We start from the raw sequence: 21,905 nt of genomic DNA on the forward strand, positions 1-21,905 counted from the left end.
ATGGAAGAGATTGTGGGGCAAGAGAAATGAACCACCACCAAGCACACCAAAGGCCAGTTTTCATCCAAAGAAGGTGGTATTACATATATGGTGGGATTGGAAGGGAGTCCTCTATTATGATCTCCTTCTAGAAAACCAAACAATTAATTCCAACAAGTAATGCTCCCAATTAGACCAACTAAAAGCTCAAGGAAAAGTGTCTGGAATTAGTCAACATAAAATCCATTATCTTCCAACAGGATAAGCGCAAGACCTAATGTTTCTTTGATGATCAGGCAAAAACTGTTACAGCTTGGCTGGGAAGTTCTGATTCACGTGCCATATCCACCAGACATTGCCCCTTCAAATTTCCATTTACTTTGGTCTTTAGAATATTCTCTCAAGGAAAAAAATGTCCAAGCCCTGGAAGATTGTAAAAGGCACTTGAACAGTTCTTTGCTCGAAAAGATAAAGTTTTGGGACGATGGAATTATGAAGTTGCCTGAAAATGGCAGTGAGTAGTGGAGCAAAATGGTGAATATGTTGTTCAATAAAGTTCTTGATGAAAATGAAAAATGTGTTTTTTATTTTTACTTAAAAACAAAAGGAACTTTTTGGCCAACCCAATAGTTGCTCCTATAATCACCTGAAATTCTCTCCCACAAAATAGTAGTGACTTTAACATATGTCCATAAATTCTGAGCTTTATTCCTCCTCCTTTGAGTTAAGGATTAAAGTCACACATTACTTATATATATCCTCAGATAATCATATTTGCTGATGTTAAAGCAGGAGCAAGAAGGGAAGGGAAAGGAAAAGGAGAGGAATGAAGAGAACTCCTATCCAGGAAGCTGTTTACCCCCCGGTACACCTTGACTTCCCATAAGTAACCACAACTTGTCTCATCCAAGGCCTTTATCCAAATGTCTCCTCCTCCTAAACAGAGTATCACACACTGGGATTGTTCTCTCCAACCTTCTTAGTTCACCTAGAATTTCTTTACAAGGCAGGATCTGTAAGTGTCAGCACCATTTACCTTTATATGTTTCATTCATTCAGTCAATGTCTACTGAGCACCTTCTCTGTACCAGGCATGGTACCCAGGACTCAGCAATGAAAGGCCAAGTCCTTCTTCTTACAACTCAGAGTCCAGTGAGAAAACAGACAAATTATAATACATGAATTTTGATGTGAAGTGAAGTGAAAGTCACTCAGTCATGTCTGACTCTTTGCGACCCCATGGACTCCAGGCCAGAATACTGGAGTGGGTAGCCTATCCCTTCTCCAGCGTATCTTCCTGACCCAGGAATCAAACTGGGGTCTCCTGCATTGCAGATGGATTCTTTACCAACTGAGCTATCATGGAAGCCCCCAAAATGGAGAACATGTAATTCTCTAGGCCAGAACACTGGAGTGGGTAGCCTTTCCCTTCTCCAGGGGATCTTCCCAACTCAAGGATCCAACCAGGTCTCCCATATTGCAGGCAGATTCTTTACCAGTTGAGTCACAGGGAAGCCTGTATGAACTTGAACAGAATCTATTTTAAGATGTTGTATGTTTCCCAGAGGCTTCCCTCAGGACTCAGTGGTCAAGAATCTGCCTGCCAATGCAGGAGACTTGGGTTCAATCCCTGGGTCCAGAAGATCCCCTGGAGGAGGAAATGGCAACCCACTCCAGTATTCTTGCCTGGGAAATCCCATGGACAGAGAAGCCTGGAGGGCTACAGCTCATGGGGTCACAAAGAGCCAGACACAACTGAGCGACTCAACAATAACAATTCATTTTCCCACAGTTCATTTACCTTGTGACACACAGAAATCAAAATCACTTTCAGTGCTCTTTTGTTGGTTGGTTGGTTGATTTTTAATGATCTTCACTTGAATGGCCTACCTCAGAGGCTAAAACAACACACTGGATTTCATCTGCATCCTGTCTGAGCTATTTCTGCCCCTTTCACCAAAGAGCCCTTCTGCAGCAGCCTGGCCAGATGGTGTGCAAACACACAGACCCTTGGCTTCCTCAGACCCACTCAGGGCTCTGACAGCTGCTGGACCTACCTAAGCATCCTGGGATAAACATTTTATTCTACCTGAGTGGAATTCACCACCACAAAAAGCCGTGGTCCTGAGAACACAGCCACACATCTCAGCTCTCCCGAAGGCTGCAGACAGGCACTCACCGGGATGTACTCACACGCCTAGCAGAAAGCCATTCTATTCACTGCCACCACCACTCCTGTCATTGGAGGTCGGCACCTGAGACGACAACACGGTCTCTAAACTCCTCTTTCCAACTTCAGAAGTGCTCTTGGAAATCACCATCCCCAGAAACACTGGCCAGAAACAGTAGTTCCCCTGGTGCACAGCAGGGACTTTAAGACGAGGTCTCCTCCAGTGGGCTTCTCTGCTCCCTGCTTCCTCTCTCATGCCCTAAAATCAATACCTAAAGTCAAATGTCCACCTCTTCTTCCAGAGGCATGCACACTCAAGATGTGGCGAGAAGGGGCTAACCTAGCTGGGGCAATGGGCACCTGGTGGCTTTTATTTATAGAAAAATTGGGAAGGATTGGCTGATCACAGTGTTTACGACGAGTCCAGGCCATAAATATTGACCGAGGGCTTACTCTGCAAGTGCACAAGCTGCTTAACATTCACTCAAAGATCACACAGTTAACCCAAATCTGGAAGGAGAGGGCGTTGAGTAGGAAGTGTGAAGCTAGTACAGTCAACACAGAAGGTGGAAGCATTGGCTGAGTAACACAGGTTGTTAACAGCTAGAACAGAGCGGGGAGGGATATAACTCAAAGTAGGAGGGGCAAGGAAGGGTGTATCTTTAAAGTTATTTTTAATAAGGACACAGTTGCTTCTGTCCACACATGTCAATGGCTTTCAATATATAAAACATCTTCTGCTTGTATAAAATGTTTTATGAAGACCAAGTAATTCATAGATTTAAATGTCACCTAAGAAAAGAGGTCACAGGCCACAAGTACAGAAACATCACAGTTCTAAACTGTTTTAAGTATCTCAGTTTTCAAAACATTAAATCTTTCAACATACTCAAAGGTGCTCCACCTACCCAACCCAAATTATGTATACGAACCTCCTATCTTCTTCCCCTGCGTCTACCAAATATTAACCAACAGCAGAGCAGGAACCCCAGTATGCCATGATGCATGAGATGACATCCCAGTAAACCAGCTGTCCTAACATGCTGGAGCCTCCTGGCTCATCTGGGAGTTCTGCCAGGCAGTGACACTGTGGTGGTCACTGAACCTGCTGGCCAATCACAAATACAAACCCAAGCGATTTAACAGCTTTAGGATGAACTGATGGGCCTTCCTGGGGACACAAAGGAGTCTTCACTTTGGGGTGTCAAACTCTAATGGCATACTTATTGAGCAAGTCAGAAAAGAACAAAGAAATACGCTGAGGGAAAAGGAAATCAAAATGCCTCCTGCCTAAATCAGGCCAAGAAAAAAAAAAAAATCTGGCAAATAAAGGTGATCACGTGGCCAAGATAAAAGGCTACACCCTACTTACAGGAAAACAGAGAGCTGAAGCAAAAATGAAAAAGTAAAAATCACTTTGTTTAGAATTAAGCAAAGATCATGAGCCAAAGCCAACTCTGGAAGAAGTTAAGGTCAACATGTAGAATGTCCTTCAACAGAATCCTCCCTCCTCTCAGAACTCAGAGCCATCTTTACCCTGCATAAATCGTTACTTGAAAATGACCTGGAGTTTGTTTTCCTAACTACCAGGAGCTCTTAAAGGGGCTAAGCTCTAGTAATCCTGTGCGGTTGCTGGCTGTCAGCAAGCGAAGTCAGTTATACTATGATCATGTTTCAAGTTTCCTCCTCTAGTTTCTAAGTTACTTTTGTATGCAATTTTTCATTTTACAAGCCTTTAAAAAAAATACTAATAATTCTCAGTTGGTTCCTAGCCTGGCTTACTAACTCCAGGCTGACTGGATTTGCATTTGGAAAGGCCATCTTGTTTTTTCATAAGGCAACCTCAAAAGAGAAAGAGAGGCTTCTCTGGTGGTGGTAAAGAATCTGCCTGCCAATGCAGGAGAGGCAGATTCAATCCCTGGGTCAGGAAGATCCCCTGAGGAGGAAATGGCACCCGACTCTAGAATCCTTGCCTGGGAATTCCCATGGACAAAGGAGCCTGGCGGGCTACAGTTCATGGGGTGTCAAGAGTCGGACACAACTGAGCAGCTAAACAACAATAAAAGAGAAAGAGATTGAACCAGTTCCCTTCTAATGGGTAAATGGTGGGATTTTTCGTTTCTTTTTTGTTTTCTTATTTTGTTTTTAGATACTTTCAAAAGATTCACTATCTATCCTGGGTCAATGGATGGATACCTCCCCAGTCAGGGCCTTTAACACACGGCCAACACAGCAACACTCATCACTCTAGTGGGGAGAAGCACGGATCTCCCAGAAATCTACCTCAGTCCAGGCAGGAAATGCCCTAAATGCCTTCTCCCATTCCTTCCTGTCTTAGTCCATTCAGGCTACTATAATAAAATACCATAAACTGGGTTACTTATAAACAGCAGACATTTATTCCTCTTAGTTCTGGAGGCTGAGGAGTCCAAGATCAAGTCACCAGCGTGATCAGTGCCTGGTGAGGGCATGCTTCTCCAATGATGGCCATCCTCTCACTGTAACCTCAATGGCAGAAGAGGCAAGAGAGCTCAGTGGGGTCTTTTTTATATAAAGACACTGATCTCATCTATGAGGGCTCCACTCTCATGACCTAAAGCACATCCCAAAGGCCCCACCCACTAATGCCACCTCACTGGGCATTAGGATTTCGGCATATGAATTTTAAGGGACACAACATTCAGACCCCAACACCTTCCCATTCTTCTGCACCACCCCCCCTCAACACACACATACACCCATGTTAAGTCACTTATTTTTTAAAATTCTCTTTTAAACAAAGATGACGATGGAAAGTGAATATGCAGTTTACATATACAGGTAATATTCACAATACACACACATACACTTTTGGCAAAGGATAGGTAAAAAAATTAAGATTTCCCAGTTACTACCCTAAACTGTGAAAGGAAAAGAGACAAGGTCCATAACCCAACTTTCACCAATCCTTGGAAGGTGGCAGGTAAGCCCAATAGACATTTGTTCAAGCAGTGACCACCGTGAGTCACCTGCCCTCCCTGACCTCCCTGGGGCTTCCGGGCTGACCCAGGCCAGAGGCCTGAGAGCCTTCCTAAGTGCCGTCCCTCAGGAGACCTGTTTCCACAGGAAGCCCCCAAAAGGGGCCAGAGTCTCTATTTCTTCCTATTTTCTAGGAATCAAAGAATCAATAAAGTGAGGTTCAGAAAACCCCAAACCCAAAAAGACTCTGGGTTTGAATTTGCAAGGCACTATAGAAAGTTATTCTCTTTAAACATCATTCAGGCAATCTGACCTAAAGTCACCAATTTAACCATAAAGCATGTAGTTACATAAATTGGTTGAGCTTTCCCTGCAATGTTGTCCATGACAAATGACTTTAAAATAATCTCCACTCTCTAAACTCCCACTGTCTCTTCTGGCTTTTTAGTCAGATTTACATAACTTTTTAGATTAAAATATTGCTATCTGAACTCTCACCTTTCCCTACTCAAAAGGATTTAGCTAGAGTATTCTTCGCTATACGAACTTACCACATTAACTCTTGTTATCTGAATTCAAGATCCAAATATATTCAGATAGTGAGAAATAGCTACAATTTCAGAGGGATGTGTAAATTAACTTTAATCTCCTCCTAAACATTTCAAATCTCTTTATCAAAATCTGTACCAGACCACTCTACATACATGAGGATGGTTACTATCAAAAATAAAAAAGTTTCGGCAAAGACATGGAGAACTTAGAAACCCCAGTGCCATATACTGCTGACAGGAATGCACATGGCACAGTCACTGTGTAAAGTAGTTGTGTGGTTCCTCAAAAATTAAACATAGAATTACCATGTGATCCAGGCTTCCCAGGCAGCTCTAGTGGTAAAGAACCAGCCTGCCACTGCAGTAGAAGCAAGAGACTTGGGTTCAATCCCTGGGTCAGGAAGATCCCCTAGAGGAGGAAATGGCAACCCACTCCAGTATTCTTGCCTGGAGAACCCCATGGACAGAGGAATCTAGCGGGCTACAGTCCATGGGGTGGAAAAGAGTCAGACACAACTGAGCAACCAAAACACACACACACCACGTGATCCAGCAATTCTACTTCTCTACTTCTAGATATCTGCACAAAAGAACTGAAACCAGAGACTTAGAAACTTGTACACAAAAGTGCATAGCATCATCATTCACAACAGCAAAAGGTGGAGACCACTCAATGTCCAACAAATGAATGGATAAATGAAGTCTAGTGTACATATGCAGTGGAATATTACTTAGCCTTAAAAAAGAATACAATTCTGAGATGTGCAACATAGGCAGACCTTGAAAACATTATATTAAATGAAAGAAGGCAGAAGCAAAATGACAAACATGGTCGGCTTCCACTTGTGAGGCGCCTACAGTGGCCAAACTCAGATTCAGAAAGCAGAACGGTGATTGCCAGGGCGGGGGAAGGAGGACTGGGGAGTCATTGTTTCATGGGTGCAGAGTTTCCATTTGAGAAAATGAAAAAGTTCTAGAGGTTGATCATGGTAATGGTTATACAACAATATAAATGTACTTAATGTCACTGAACTGTATACTTATATACAGTTATAGTGTTAAAATGAGCTATACATATTTTACCAGAATAAAGGGGGAAAAATCTGTAGCAGAGACTATAAAAAGCTATCACTACACATCTTTGAGAACAGCTAAAAATAAAAATATTGACAATGTTAAATGCAGATAAGAAGTTAGATCTCTCATATATTATAGGCATGAATGTAATAAGCTACAGCCACTCCAGAAAAGAACTTAGCACTTCCTTTAAAAACAAAACAATACAATAACCAAACCTACAACTTCATTCCTGTACATCTAACCCAGAGAAATGAAAATTATACCTACACAATTGTTCACAGCAGCTTTACTTATAGTAAGTAATATGAAGCAACCAAAATGTCCTAAGACAATAGGTGAACAGTTGAACTATGATACGCCCATACCATGGAATTCTGCTCATCAATGAAAAAGAATAAATTACTGATACAACAATTTGGATGGACCTTAAAGACATTATACTGAGTGAGCAAACCTCAAAAGATCACATGCTGTATGACTTCATTTGCATAACATTTTCAAGATGACAAAATTCTAGAGACAGGAAATGGATTAGTGATTGCCAGGGTTAGCAAGGGTGGAGAAGGAGGGTGATGAGTACGTTAACGTACCATAAGTTTATCTACGTGTCTGTGGAAGTTGAAGGTACTTCTATTTTCCACTATCAAAAAATGCGTCAAAAGTTCTGACAGTTTATCAAGAGCAGAGCTACATACAATTTAATGGCTCAATATCCCTCCCAGAGACCTCAAGTTCCACTGAAGCACAATGGCAGCCACCCACAGAAATTCCACCAACAAACTGCCACATTCTAACTTATGCCCACCGCATCTTGGCCTATTTTCTTTCCTGTTTTGCCTGAGAGGGGGAGCTGACTATTGAATTCAGTCAGTGGTTTTGACAAATATCATCTATTTTCATGTTTAAGCTTTACCACTCATGTACAAAAGTCTTTTTAAAATTCAAGAACGCACAAAGATGTATAGGGTGCTTCCAGTTCAAACAAACCTAGTTTACAAAAATCTGAAATCAAACATACAACTGGTGGGATTATCAAGAGTATTCACTATTGGGTTTTATTCAAATAGGGTACTCTCTGGCTAAAACATTATTTTATCGGTGTGCAACTTTTCCAAAATACCTTTATTTAAAAAGGGTACAAGGAAGGTAATAAAGAACCAGATAGTCACCATTCAAAATAAAGCAGACAACTGATTAGAAAAGTCAGTCTTGGACTTCGTCTTGGACTTCACACACATAGCCATTCAACTCCTGTTTGCACCGCTAATCCTTTACATTCCATTCTACACAAAGTGTTTTCAATTTCTTACCAAAATATGCACTGCAACATTTTATGATGATTTTAAATGGCAAGATGTGTGATTCCTACTTGACCTACAAATTTATGGGTGGCCAAGTACCTTGAAGCAGATTGATGCTTTAATGATCCAACTTTATTAAACCATGTGCTGAAAATATCGGCTGAAAATGAATACTTCAGTAACCATTTCATTTTTCCTGTGGGTTTTTTTATTATCTGTTCTCAAGGAAATAAAAGAAGCTATATTTCCAATTTCTGGAAAGTCACTTTTAATAACTATGACCAAATACTAAACAATAAACGATTATGTCAGATTCTTAAGCATATTCGGTTTTAGCGACCTAGATTTTCAAATTCCCCACCACGGTCACCACTGCCCACAGCCCAGATCAACCGCAGAGACCAGCCCTCATCTGCGTGCTGCTCCACAGCCTGGGCATTTCAAATTACAAGTTGGCACAGAAATGCATACTTCCGTGTGGAATTCCATAGAAGATAAAGTCTTCGACATGATCTAGACCAGCAACTGCTTCTAAACTGCTTCTTGAGTTTCCCCCTAAATTTCCCTCTCTAGTGGATCCTCTTCATCTTCACAAACAGAGGAAGGCTTAAATGAGACAAGTTCCTGGGGAAACATGGAATCTTGACAGCCATGCACCCACAAAGGGTTCCCACGTGGATGCCAGTACTGTCACTGTTTCAGGAGTACAACTCTCACTGTTACTCAGGAACTGTCCCCCACCCCCTCTCTGACTCAAACTGCTGATTCTGCCCTCCACAGTTCTGCTATCTGTCAGAAAAGGCTGAATGATGGTCTCCTCTATGTTTAGGAGGGAAAGAGTTTGCAAAGTTAAGTATGAGAACCCAGAGAATGCATGAATCATCATATACTGTAGTAGAGCAGAGTCTGAAGACCTGGGTTTCAATGCCCGCTTTGCCCCCATCTGAATATCGATCTCATAGCATCTTCCTCCCCAGGCTGACCTCAACCCTCCCCTCCAGAGGGCTCTCACCGGGGCATGCACCCTCCCACTCAGCACCCTCTATCTGGGCTGCGCTTTACCCTGACACTTACCCTTCTCAACCCAGGACGTTTCTCTGAAAAGTGTCCCCCACGCCCCTCTGGGTTTCAGGAGCATCCTCAGCTTGTCTTCATCGAGCCACTCATCACAGGACCACTAAGTGCTTTCGGTGAGGGTGCGGTGGCCTCTCCACTAGCAAACTGAGGGCAGGGCAGCCCGCTTTCCCCAGGTTTGTACACACGCACGCACGCAAACGCCCATGTGACGCTTAAGCTTAGGGCTCCCCGTTCACAAGGCCTCTTCCAAGGCCCTAGAAGAGCCTAAACATCACGTTCACACAGTCAGTTTTGTCTGATCTACAGTTAGGTAATCTTGAAAGTGGATAGAGTCTGATCTGTACAAGCCCGGGGTGGTCACCATGACCAGAGGAAGACAACAATGGGGACCACTGGGAAATCTGGCTGAGAGCTCATGTTCACCCAAAGTATGTTGGGTGAATTTTACAGGAAAAATAATTAATAAAATTATTCTGTATTTCATGCCAGAGTTGGGGGTGGGGGAGACACTTTAACTGCCATCAGTGAAGCGTGCCCTCTTTTCATTTGAGTTCCCCCAGACACACTCCCCGTCCTGCTAGGTTATACTGGAGCATCTGGCTAAGAGGAATATTGGGACTATTTTTTATATTTATGGGACTTGTCCATTTTTTCCAATTTTGTAATTTCTCATCATTCTTACTTTCAATCTAATTTTATACTTGTAGTCTTATATTCCTTTTCTGAAAGAGAAAAACTGCAGAAGTTTCAGGCCCCATAAAACCTGGATTTGTCCCAGCCTGGACCTCATATAGCCCTTGGCCCCAAAATTGTGTCATGGGAATGACTGCATGTAGGGATGAGCTCAGGGCAAGGCACTTAACATCTCTGGGTCCACCTCCTCTGCTAAACAGTCACGTGTGGTGATAGTGAAATGGATCACGTGCGAAAACGTCTGATAGGGACCTACAAGGCGCTCAACAACTACAGCAGTAGTGCCATGACCTTTCCCCCCCAAAGACATGGAACATAATAACTGAATATTGGGTGGTTATCAGTAAAGATGCCAAACGGAGGTGCAGTTCAGGCGACATGGTTCATAGATCATCCTTCCCAAGTTCGGGGACTCATCAGGTATCCTCTGTTAGAAAAGGCAAGCTTTTCACTCCCTACTACTTTATCAGAACTTCCCCACTCTTAAATTCTAATTCTCAGCTGGGAATTTTCTACCTCACAAAGACTTCCTTAATTTAATGCATAATTATGATACAGTCCATAAAGTACGTTCCAAATTTAGTTAGGATTCAAACTTCAGGACAATTTCCTCCCAAACCTCCCAGTTTCTTGACCATCATGATGACAGCTCCCCCTCCTGCTTGGCCGTCTTTCTGACTCTCATGCACCTGAAGAAGAGAAAGCTAGCATGGCTGCCCCCAGCCCAAAACAGGGACGGTCACATACCTGCTGGGGAAAGGCACATAACCATCCAGAAACAAGCAAACAAAACTAAAGCATGCGCCAAGATGAACACAGAATGTTGTTCTTTTTTTCTTTTCATTTTGTATTGTGGTATAGCAGATTAACAATGTCATGATAGTTTCAGGTAAACAGCAAGAAAGGAATGTATCCATTCTCCCCCAGACTCCCCTCCCATCCAGGCTGCCACGTAACCCTGAGCAGAGCACCAAGTGCTGTACAGTAAGTCCTTGCTGGTTATCCATTTTAAATACAGCAGTGTGTACAGGTCCATCACAAACTCCCTAACTATTCCTCCCTCCCATCCTTCCCCCACCAAGCAACTGTAAGTTCATAGAACACTGTTTATTGAAGGCAACTAAATTAAAATCAAGTATTCATACAATAAATATTTTTTGAACATGGCATTGAACAGGTACTGGAAAAGTCAGTGGACAGAAAGTTTAAAATCTCTGCTGTCCTGGTGTTTACAAGCTAAAAAGAAGATACATTAAACAAAACAATAAGCAAAATCTCCTCAAAAACGTAAAATGTCGAGAGTGTCTAGAGGACTTTGAGGGTATTATTTGAGTTGAAACCTGCACAGTGATAATTCTACACAGCGGGATGGGGCACGAGCATGCCACATGGGGAACAGCACATACAAACGTCCGGGGGTAGGAAGATGCATGAGACTCAGGGGAAACTAAGAGCAGAGTCTGGCTGGAGCTCACAGTACAAGGGATCTGTTCAATCTCACAGATGGACCAAGCGCCATCTTTAATTATCAGTCTATTTGTCAACTGGACCCACTCCCCAGTGACCACAGCCATTGTCTAGAATGTTCCTGTTAAGAGTCAGAGATCAATCTTATCTCCATCCTCAGTGCTTCTCTAGAAAAGCAATCAGCAAACACGTCTGCCAACTCTCCCATACACTGGACACTGCACTTGGTATTTCGATGTAAACAAAGGGCAAAAGTCTGTGTTCAAGGGACGGTTTACTATAATTGAGAACATCCTGGAGTGAGAGTCAGAAGACCCTGGGTTCAAATGCAAGTTCCAGCAGAATTCAGCTGGGTTGCCAGCCTTGACTCAGTTCAGTGAGAACCTCAGATACTGGCCCAGATGAAAGAACATCACCTTGCTTCCCTGAACCTAAATTCTCTTATCTATAGATGGAGATAATCCCTATCCCACAGAGTTTTTGTAAAATTAAATGAGAAATCATTAAAGAACATACTGTACACTGTTGAGCACATAACAAGTTTATTAGAAATGTTTGGTTTTTAAGCTATTTCATTGGAGCCAAATGTTTCCTTTGCCCCAAATGATTTGTCCTACTTAAGTGTGAACCTAGTATTATTTAGTGGCAATTTAAATTTCCTAGTTCATTCCTTTTAAGCAAAAAGCTGTAGTTCTCTTTGAATTTTAGCCTCACCTTTGGAAAGCCCAGCCATTTAGGCCACAGGCTATGCCCAAGGTACTTTGGGGTAACAATACATCCTGATCATTGCCAACATACCCAGGAGATAAGAAACAGCTTCCAAAATGGTAACTTAACCCATAAAGTGAAACCAAGCCTTAGGAAACTGCCAAAAAGATACCCATTGTACAGATGTCTAGCATTGTAACCTAAATACCACACTGTAACCCATTCCTGCTGCTGCTGCTGCTAAGTCGCTTCAGTCGTGTCCGACTCTGTGCGACCCCATAGATGGCAGCCCACCAGGCTCCCCCGTCCCTGGGATTCTCCAGGCAAGAACACTGGAGTGGATTGCCATTTCCTTCTCCAATGCATGAAAGTGAAAAGTGAAAGTGAAGTCGCTCAGTCGTGTCTGACTCTGAGACCCCATGGACTGCAGCCTTCACTCAGCTTAGTGGTCCTTAATTTTGGCTTTAAACCTTAAACAGTTGTTTTGCCAAGATAACCAGCCCAAAGACCTCACTGAGTAAATTTACAAGTAGTTCTCACCCACATTGACCCCTACAGCTACTACTTACTAACTTCATTCTAAATCCAAATGTTTCTGCCACAATAATTTAGTGGTTTAAGTCTCCAAAGTTCAAAATGAAGGTTCCCATCTATTCCCAAACTAACAGTGAAATTAGCCCCCAACCTGAGGCTATTCCTGGTTATGGAACTGGACCAGTTTGAACAAAGTTCTGCAAATGAGAGAATAAAGAAAGCCCACCAAGGTAGAAAGGGGACTTGTCTCAGAGGACCTGTCTCAGAACAGACAAGAGTACAAAGCAAGAGATGAACACAAGATGATAACCAACATCTGAAAGAGAGAAGAAAGTGTCCAAAGTCTGAGAAACAGGCAGCTCTGCAGAGGGTAAAGGCACCAATCCAAAAATGAAAGAGAATCACAGCAGATAAGAGAAGAGAGACAGTCATGACCATTAGCACGTCTTGACGGCTGATCAAATACAGAAGACAGTAACAGAGGAATAAGGAAAACTCGGATTTAAAGCCAGGATGCCTGGGAGAATGGTGGTAGAGTAACACAAATCAGGAGGTTATAAAGGGGATTGGTTTGGAAACTTGAAAAATTTTTAAAAATATAACAGTCTGGATTTGAAGCCAAAGCTGAAAATTTGAGTGGAAAGAGCCAACAGGCCAGCTGGAAACAGAAGATGTAGCAGGGGCAGAGTTCAGGAGGAGGGCCTGCGTGTGGGAGTCTTCGAGGAGAAATTGTGGTTGAAAAACCAAGGAGAAATGAGCTGCCAGAGAAAGCAGGGGGCTGGGGGAACCCCCACGTAAGCAGGGGAGAAGAAAGTGCAACAGACAAAGAGCACAGGCTGAAAGAGGATCAACAGAGTTTGAGACCACTGGGAATACACATCTAAAGTACAAACCAGAGCGGGCAATCTCCCCACCAAGACTCCCACATTGACTTCTCACTTCATCACCCTGGCCACAAAGCTCTCCATGAGCGGCCTCGCCCACCTCTCCAACCCATCTCCTCTCCCCCACCACACACCAGCCGCACGGGCCTTTGACGATCCCGCGGGTACATGGGTACATGAGGCCCAACTTCAGGGCCTCAGAGCTTCTACCAGAAGGCTATCGAGGGACTCTGGTTTCTAATCAATCAAACCTCACTCACACACATACTCTTCTCTACCATACCATACCACGGTCTGGTCCTAACGCACATCACAAGTGGAAATTGTTCTGTCTTTGTTTACCTACTGACTGTCTGCCTCTCCACTCACAGTGGACTCTGACAGAGTAAGGTCCTAGGATCTTTTCTCTTTCCCTCTCGACTACATCCTTACTGACTGGAAAAACTCACTGCACTTCATGGGGACTTAAGAAAAACCCTAGACTGAGCAAGAGCCAAATAGTGCCCTTCAGGAATCTAGTTTGGAAAAGAAAGACAAACAAAAGAACAAGGTTAAAGCCAAACTGGATCAAGTTATAGAGAGGAAAAAGAGTCAGGAGTTTGAGATAACAGTTTTCAAACCATATAGCACATGCCCTCAGGGGTGCAGGACAGGAATTGTTGAGAATGTAGAATCACTATGTAGCAAATAAAACATTTTTACTGCTTCACATCTCACTTCTTCTACTGCAGGTTCTCCCAAAGAAAAATCTGACCCACACCCATCATGCCTAAAATTCTTGCTTAAGGTGGCAATACATCTTTTAAAAATCAAATAGAACAAAAATGTCAATTATTACAAGTTCTATATTAAAAGACACAAGCCTGCGTGTAACCCAAAACTGTGGAGGCTGCCACTGAAACACAGGAAATGCGACAAGAACACTTGTAGAACACTTGGTACTTACGTACCCACAGCCCCCAGCCCACACCAGCAAAGACATTCCTCCAGAGATGCTGTGTGCTGGAGTGAATTCTTCCAGCAGCTTCCTGCACTTGTACATTTTACCTTCAGGTCTTTTCTCAGAAGCCTGCATCTCAAGATAACAGTAGAAGGGGGCACCATCAAGCGCCAATGTGCTGAGGGCAAAGAGTAGTGTTTCTTTAAGAACCTGGACAGGGAGGAAACTAAGGGAGGATTTATGTAGCATCTCTAGGTTGAAGATTTTGCTAGAGTTTGAGAAGTGGTTTTTTCCCCCTCTACACCTGCCAGAACCATCAGAGAACCTCCTGGAGCAGCTAAGGCGCTCAGGACTTCACAGGAACTGACATCATGTGACTGCTGGCAGGGCTGGGCAGTTACCATGGTTCTCCTGCTCTGCAGTGAGAACAACATACTGCTTTGGAGTTGGTCTGCCCCTTCCTTAGGGAAAGCAGGAGAGAAGGCCAAAAGGTAAAAGCAGGATCAAGCAGAGAAAGACCAGGCAGAAAAAGGTCAAGCTAAGCTGGTAGAAAGCAAGAGCCATAGAAGGAGCGCTGACTTCAGCCAGTCCAGCTCAAGCAACAATGGAGGAAGCCACCCAACAGGTAGCGATTAGTTGAGATGCTCATGCCGTCCTGTTTAAGTCAGAACAGGTAAACTTAGGATAATTTCCTAAAAACAAATTTGCACAAAGTAAACATGTGATCAGTAAGTTCATCTCAGGCAAATGCCCCTCCTGGTCCCATTCTCAAAGCCAGAATTAGCTAAATGGACATGTGCTAAGAGACACCCTCACCAGGGCCCTGACACCGGAACTAGCGACATTACTATTAAGCGGAGCTTGAGAGCTTGATGGCACCAAGGATCATCAGTTCCCAGGCCCCGATTTTTGTGAGCAAAGGAGCTTTAGAGGGTCAGGGGTTGCCTAGTGACAAGCAGCATCCTTTAGCAGGATAAAAAAAAAAATGTGAGGGGAAAAAAGAGATACTTTAATTGAAAGTCCAAGAAGTTACATCATTCTTCAATGTCCTAAAGCTCAAAGAGAGACCTCAGGGTGGTGAAGGACAAAATGAGGACCTGGCCAATGGGGACATGAAGTTGTAGTAACAGTGCAGTGGCGAGGTCATTTTGATTAGCTAGTGAAGATGCAAAACTCCCAGGCTTATTGTGGATCTGCCACCAACAAACTTTCTGAGCAAAAAAAAAAAACGTTATGGCTTCCAATACATCATTTACAGATCCTGAGTGTCAAACCAGCTGAGTTAACACAGTCAAATAAGTGATTCTCCCTCTCAGAGCCTGGATTTCCTCATCTGCAAAGTGCGAGTGGCTAAGGCAAAGATCTCAAAGGTGCCTTCACATACCAAGATTCCAAGCTGATGGTCAAGAGGGACTGATCACAGGAGGCCCATCGGGGGAGCTACAGGCAGAGAGGGGGCAGCATCTGGAGGACAGGATTTCCTTCGACAGGAACCAGAAGCCAGAAGGAATCTGTGGGAGTCAGGAAGGAGGTGTCCACCAGGTGAGCACAGAACAAAGCGACCAAGTCACTTACAGCCTCCTTAGGAAATGGCCTCCCTGGGCCCTGTCCTGGGGTCCCACTCCAGAAGGCTGGGGCCTGGGAGAGTGTGCTCAGCTAAGGAATTCAAGGACACTTCACCAAGCCCCAGAGATAGAAGAGGTTGAATGGAGGAGGTTCAGCTCAGCTACTTACAGCACTGATTAGATCACCAAACACCAGATTACACCTTCAATTACACACAGTGGGCCCAACAACAACCAACATACTTGGGACCTAATTCAGCAGGATACTGAGACTCAAAATAAAAGAATAACGACCATAAAAGGCTAAGGGAAGAGGGAAGCCACTAAGATCCAACTGGCAACAATCTCCTGAAGCTAAAACTCTGTTGTCCAAATGGTTGTATAATCTGCAGCAGCAGGAGAAAAAAAATGATTACTCTCCTCAGTCAATTGCTACCATTAACACATCTAAAAGGTGGAAGAGAGCAAGAGCCCACACACAAAGTTCCACAGACACACCCTTTGCAGATGTTATAAAAGTCTCCATGGATTAGATGTTCATATTAGCCAGAATCTGAGAAACAGCAGAAACGAAGCACCATGCCTCTCCCTAAAACAAAGATTAAAACAAGGGAACTTCTTTGAACTTTTACAAAATGTAACATGCTACCCTTCTTTGCACAGTGAAAATGAATTTATAACCCCCAACTTCATAATTACCACAATTGTTAGGGCTAAAGAACTAGATATTAAGTATATCTGAAAGTTGCTAAATAAAATGTGAACTCTTACACCTCATTTGCAAAGAAATAATTGAAGTATGTAATAGTCTTCATTCAACAATTCCACTTCTGGGAATCTATCCCATAAAAATGAAAGTATGCATAAATAAGGACTATGGACAACGATGTCTAGTAAATACTGATCCACAGGGAAAGGGCCTAACCCAAACAAACATTTATTAAACAGAATGAATTAGAGCTACACCTGATGACTTGCAAAGATTTCCACAAAGTAATGCTGGCTTAGAACAGATATAGAAGTTTATATAAATATGATCCAGATTCTTTTTTGGGCCATTTATCACTCAGCTTGTAGGATCTCAGCTCCCCAACCAGGAATTGAACCCACATCTTCTGCATTGAAAGAACAGGGTCTTAACCACTGGACCATCAGAGAATTCCCTGATTCAGACTTGTTAAATGATTTTACTAAAACCTGTGTCTATATTTACGGACGTGTAGGGTTGTATGAGCACAGAGAAATGTAGAAATGAACACACTAAGTCAATGATTCTCAAACATTAGCAGACATCAGAATCACCTGAAGGTGATAGCTAGGCCCCACACCCAGAGTGTCTAATTCAGTAGGTTTGCAGTAAGGTCTCAGAACTTGTATTTCCAACAAGTTTCCCAAGGAGGCTAATGCTGTTGAGAATGACTGCAATAGGTTTCAATAAGAGTTACCTGTGAGACAGAAGTGGAGGTATGGAAACGGGGAGAGAATAATGGGGATCTGTGCAAGATAACATAAACAGCTTTTTACATCATTTCTTTCATCCACTGTGTGTGTGTATGTGCATGCCCACAAATTTCTGAAAGGACTGTCATCAAAATACTAATGAAAATTCATCCAAAGGTGGAATTTGAAGTGATCTCTATTTTCTTCTTGGTAATTTCTTATTCTTTTTTTATAATAAGCAAGTGTGATTTAAATAATCCTTGAAATAAAGCCATTTTATTGAGGAAAAAACCTTTGGAAATCAATTTCTCAAGGAAAAGCTCTTCTATTTTGTTTACAGCACTGAACTGATATTTTTGTAAAGATGAATGCTAATTACACTTTATTTAAAATAAAAATGTAATTAATGTGGAAAAGGAAGTTCTTGGATGAAGTGCATAACGACATGTACTTTATGCTGCTGCTGTTCAGTTGCTAAGTTGTGTCTGACTTTCTGAGACCCCATGGACTGCAGCCCACCAAGCTCCTCTGTCCATGAGATTTCCCAGGCAAGAATACTGGAGTGGTTTGCCATTTCCTTGTCCAGGGTATCCTCCTGACCCAGGGATCGAACCCACAACTCCTGCATTAGCAGATGGATTCTTTACCATTGAGTCACCAGGGAAGCCATATGTGTATTTTATAACCTTTCTTAGTCAACAAAAATTTAGAGAAAACTCAATTTTTAAAGTAATCAAAAATAACCTACAATGGAATATAATCTGTAAAAAAAAAAAAAAAACAAAAAACTAAATCACTATGCTGCACATGTAAAACTAACACACATTGCAAATCAACTATACAATTTTTTAAAAAATTCAGCAAAAACATACAATCTTTCTTGTGAATGTACAAACGTTTTCTCTTTCAAAATTCAATCTGATACTCAGCAAAATCTCTTTTTAAGCTGTACTTGCAGCAGTTCCTCTTTTTACATACAGACTAGAAAATAAACAAAAACCAACTAAAAATAAAAAATAACTTTATGACTTCAAATATAGAATGTAAGTTCCCAAGTGGTGTCCATTAAATAGCATTAAGCTAGAAAATAAGTATCTCAGATCAGTTATAATCATTGTAATTTACACTTTTCCAGGCTTTCCCATTTCTCATTAGTTTCTTCACTACAGCTCTTTGCTAGCTTAAAACATCTCCTCCTAAAACCATGTTACCATTCTATCTGAAAATTAAGCCTGGACTTCAAACCAGATGGCATGCCTCTGCTTTTCTACGGGGAACAAACGCCTGGCCTTTCAGAACTGCTTCCTTTAGTTCCCCTCAAAATACAGATGCAGGAAGCTGCTAGAGGCTGAAAATTGGATATGTAATGCTTATATCCCTAAGGTTTGCAAATCAATATTATAAACTCTTGGCTATCAGTCCTGCCAACTCCATCTTCTTCTGTAATCTTATTATGCTGCAGTGTTTCTCTGTTCCTGCAATAACAACTCAACGGACCTCCATGGTTCATTTAAAAATTAGGGTAAGTCTAAGGCTGAGTTCAGGAATATTTCTGCATTCCCAGTACTGAGACTGTCCCATTCCTAAAGATAAGCAAACACAAATGCTTGCCAAGGAGAAAAAAGTTTGACCCCCAAAAATAAAGGAAAACATTTAAAGCACATGATCAGATAAACACATAATCAGAGACTATACTTCCTCCCTCTGAAACAGATTCCTGGAAGATAGAGAAAAGAAGATTAAGTTCTTGCTTTGTGCTCACAATAAAACTAGGTGGGTATAGAAGAAATATACCATGCCAAGATATGAAAATACTGCATAGAAACTGAAAACAAAGTAATGGCCCAAAACTGTTCTGGCAAGCAGGAAATAAACTTATTAGTACAGAACACTAAAGTAAAATAGAAAAGAAACCATGCTGGCAGAAATCAGACTAAAAGAAAAATTTTTAAAGGATAGAAGAGTTAGAACAGTCCAACCTTAGAATATCAGCTGTTCTAGAAGGTGAAGACAATGCTGAAAGACCAAAGGATAAAACCTTAAAAAGAAGTTGAAAGTTTTCATGGATTCAAACAAAATGTATGGGACAGGGGGCAGGGAAAGACTTACATCCATAGATTTTTTTTTTTTTTTTCTATAGGTATAAAGAATCTACCATCTTTAGGAAGGATTCTCTATGGTGACCCAAAAATAAAAATGGAAAAACATTTTAACTATAAAAGTTTTGTAAGAAATAAATCAAAACAGGTTATAATCAAAGGAACCAAAAAGAAATCACTTATAGGACCCACTTGAATGAAGAATCCTTTTGTGAAGGATGGACAGAATTTGGGGAATAATTGCTATTTTTTTTTCTCCATGATTATTGCCCCATTATGTGATTTAATTCTTCTTGAGGTAAATCTCACAATTTATGTTTCTAAAGCCTGTCTTAAATGATTTTTCCAGTGTATTAGCGTACAATTATGCTTAATATTTTTTATAATCAAGATCAAGAAACAACAGTTAGAACCAGACATAGAATGGACTGGTTCAAAATTGGGAAAGGAGTATGTCAAAGCTATATATTGTCACGCTACTTATTTAACTCATATGCAGAGTACATCATGTGTAATGCCGGGCTGGATAAAGCAGAAACTGAAATCAAGATTGCCAGGAGAAATATCAATAACCTCAGATATGCAGATAATACCATTCTAATGGCAGAAAGCAAAGAGGAATTAAAAAGCCTCTTGATGAAGGTGAAAGAGGAGGGTGAAAAACCTGGCTTAAAACTCAACAGTCAAAAAACGAAGATCATGGTATCCGGTCCCATCACTTCATGGCAAATAGATGGGGAAACAATGGAAACAGTGGCAGCTTTATTTTCTTAGGCTCCAAAATCACTGCAGATGGTGACTGCAGCCATGAAATTAAAAGACGATCGCTTCTTGAAGAAAAGCTATGACCAACCTAGACAGCATATTAAAAAGCAGAGACATTACTTTGCCAACAAAAGTCCGTCTAGTCAAAGCTATGATTTTTCCAGTAGTCATGTATGGATGTGAGAGCTGGACCATAAAGAAGGCTGAGCACCAAAGAATTGATGCTTTTGAACTGTGGTGTTGGAGAAGACTCTTGAGAGTCCCTTGGACTGCAAGGAGATCCAACCAGCCTATCCTAAAGGAAATCAGTCCTGAATATTTATTGGAAGGACTGATGTTGAAGCTCCAATACTTTGGTCACCTGATGCAAAGAGACAACTCATTGGAAAAGACCCTGATGCTGGGAAAGACTGAAGGCAGGAGGAGAAGGAGAGGATGAGACGGTTGGATGGCATCACTGACTCAATGGACATGATTTTGAGCCAACTCTGGGTGATGGTGAAGGACCTGGAAGCATGGTGTGCTGCAGTCCGTGGGGTCTCAAAGAGTCGGACACAGTTGAGGGACTGAACGACAACAGCAAATCATCTCAATAGGTTAAGGACTCTTCATAATTTCTAGTTTTGTTTGGGTTCTCTCTTAACCACACTTAGAGTTATCTTGTTTTTCCAAAAGAACTAGTCATGACAACTAGACAGAATCACTGGGAATACACTGGAAAGAATCAAAATTCCAAGATTCAGTGTATCAGTCACATGAGAAAACACATCATGTAAATAAATGCCAAAAGAACCTTCAATAAAATTCAACACAAATTTATAGATAAAACTCGGGAAAAAATACACCAAAATTTCAACATCATTATACATAACAGGACTAAAAATGGTGTTGATTTTTGCACGTATTTTAAAATAAATATATATAACATAATAAATATGAATAAAATATTATGGGTTTATAACCAGATTGCCATAAACTAGGAGAAAACAGAAGTGAATATTTACGAAACATCTGAAGACAGAAGGTCACAGAGGAAGCCTGCCCCAAGATACAAAAACAAATAATAGCCTAGCTTGTGTCTGCTTTGCCTATGTGTTACTCATCTGATGAAATTTGATTTAAAACGTGTTTTCATTATAATACTTCCCCACTGACTGCTTACTGCATGAGGTCAAACGGGAAGATTGGTTTAGGTCAATCCACAAAGATACTGACACAAAACATCAAGTGGAAAGGCACGTTTCAGTTATGCTAAATACAGTGTATTTCATCTGAGATACCAGTTATAATATGCATTTTATATTCCACTAGGAGAAAAACTGCCAAGTTTTTGTGAGTTTTATACTTTTAAAAGAGCTTATCGAAATTTATAGACTTTACCACATTATCATGTTGCTCTTTCCATGTCTTTCTATACACACAGTAACTTTGACTTTTTAATGCCAAATCACAGTGAAATCATTTTGAAAGCAATTAATTCATATAGAACCAGAAAGGCACATATGTAATTTAAAATGACAACAGTGTGAACCATTGTGACCAAGGTCACACATGCACAGGTATTGACAGCTCCATCATGACACCCGCCAGGATAAACACTGAAGGGAGAGTCTCTCAGTTTCAGAGATGTAAAATGAGAAAATTACACGTTTAAACTGATCAATAACAATAACGTTTCGGGTCACACATGAGCA

The 21,905-nt window shown here is 41.6% G+C and overlaps 1 protein-coding gene across 12 annotated transcripts in view; it reads right to left on the reverse strand.

Annotated features, from left to right (window-relative positions):
- Positions 1-21,905, reverse strand: part of ARHGEF28 (Rho guanine nucleotide exchange factor 28) — a 339,510-nt gene that overhangs the window by 246,869 nt on the left and 70,736 nt on the right. Inside the window, exon 1 of one of the 12 annotated variants that reach the window (XM_061393272.1) lies at positions 9,114-15,569. The exons of the other annotated variants lie outside the window; for them this stretch is intronic. The gene's annotated coding sequence lies outside the window, so the exon portion shown is untranslated. Of the gene's footprint in view, positions 1-9,113; positions 15,570-21,905 lie in introns of those variants that run through there. 12 annotated transcript variants of the gene reach the window in all.

Source organism: Bos javanicus, chromosome 20 (assembly GCF_032452875.1).
Source record: "Bos javanicus breed banteng chromosome 20, ARS-OSU_banteng_1.0, whole genome shotgun sequence".
Classification (NCBI taxonomy): domain Eukaryota; kingdom Metazoa; phylum Chordata; class Mammalia; order Artiodactyla; family Bovidae; genus Bos; species Bos javanicus.